The 1,091-nt window shown below is 32.9% G+C and overlaps 1 pseudogene; it reads right to left on the reverse strand.

Annotated features, from left to right (window-relative positions):
* Positions 1–707: 707 nt before the first annotated feature.
* LOC132211575 (U6 spliceosomal RNA) lies at positions 708–822 on the reverse strand (annotated as a pseudogene).
* Between the last annotated feature and the right edge of the window lie 269 nt (positions 823–1,091).

Raw genomic sequence — 1,091 nt, forward strand, 5'->3', positions numbered from 1 at the left:
CAGGCCAGCCCAGAGCAGCTGGCCAGCCCACCAGCCAGCTGGCCAGAGGCACATGAACATACCTGGCATAGATCAGCCAGACCCAGAGACACATAGACCTGTGAGAAATAATAAATGACTTGTTTAAAGCTACTAAATGCTACGGTGATTTATTAACCAACAATAACTAACATATAATGGTGATAAAGCACTTAAGAAAACACACAGAAACCCTGCCTTCATGGTAATTATTTTCAAGTTTTCAATATACATGATGCCAGAAGGTGATAAATGCTATAGTAAATATAAGAAAAAAAAAAGGAGATTTGCTTCAACAGCATTAAATAATGTGTAGCCAATAAATATTTCCTATTTAAATAACAAAAAAAATTAAGTTTTCACAATTGCCTTTTTTAAAAAGAAATTTTTCTTTAGTATAGTTTTAGATTTACAGAAAAAATTAGAAACATAGTATAGAGTTCTCATATACCCCACACCAATTTTTTTTCTATATTAACATCTTACAGTAGTATGGTATCTGTTACAATTAAGGAACCACTGTTGATAAATGAAGCCTATACTTTATTCAGATTTCCTTAGTTTTTACCTAATGTCCTTTATTCTAGAATTTTATCCTGGATGTCATATTATATTTAGTATTCATGTCTTCTTGTGATATTCTTTGCTCTGACAGTTTCTCAGATTTTTATTTTTTTTAATTTTCTTTTAAAAATTTTTATAAGGAACACTTCATGAATTTGCCTGTTTCAACCTTTTGCAAGGGCCAAGCTAATTTTCTCTGTATCATTCAAATTTCACTATATGTGGTGCTGAAGCCAGCACAGATTTTCCTTGTTTTTTTATGACCTTGACAATTTTGAGGAGTAACGGCCAGGTATTTTGTAGAATGTCACTCAGTTTAGATTTGTCTAGTGTTTTTGTCATGATTATATTGGTATTATATGTTCTTTTAAAAATACTTTTATTTATGTCAGAGAGGAAGGGCAAGAGAGAGAGAGAGAGAGAAATAGAGACATCGAAGAAAATCATTGATTGGCTGTCTCCTGCACACCCCACTTTGAGGATCTAGCCTGTGAACATATACCCTGACC

The sequence above is a fragment of the Myotis daubentonii genome, chromosome 10, assembly GCF_963259705.1.
Source record: "Myotis daubentonii chromosome 10, mMyoDau2.1, whole genome shotgun sequence".
Lineage (NCBI taxonomy): Eukaryota > Metazoa > Chordata > Mammalia > Chiroptera > Vespertilionidae > Myotis > Myotis daubentonii.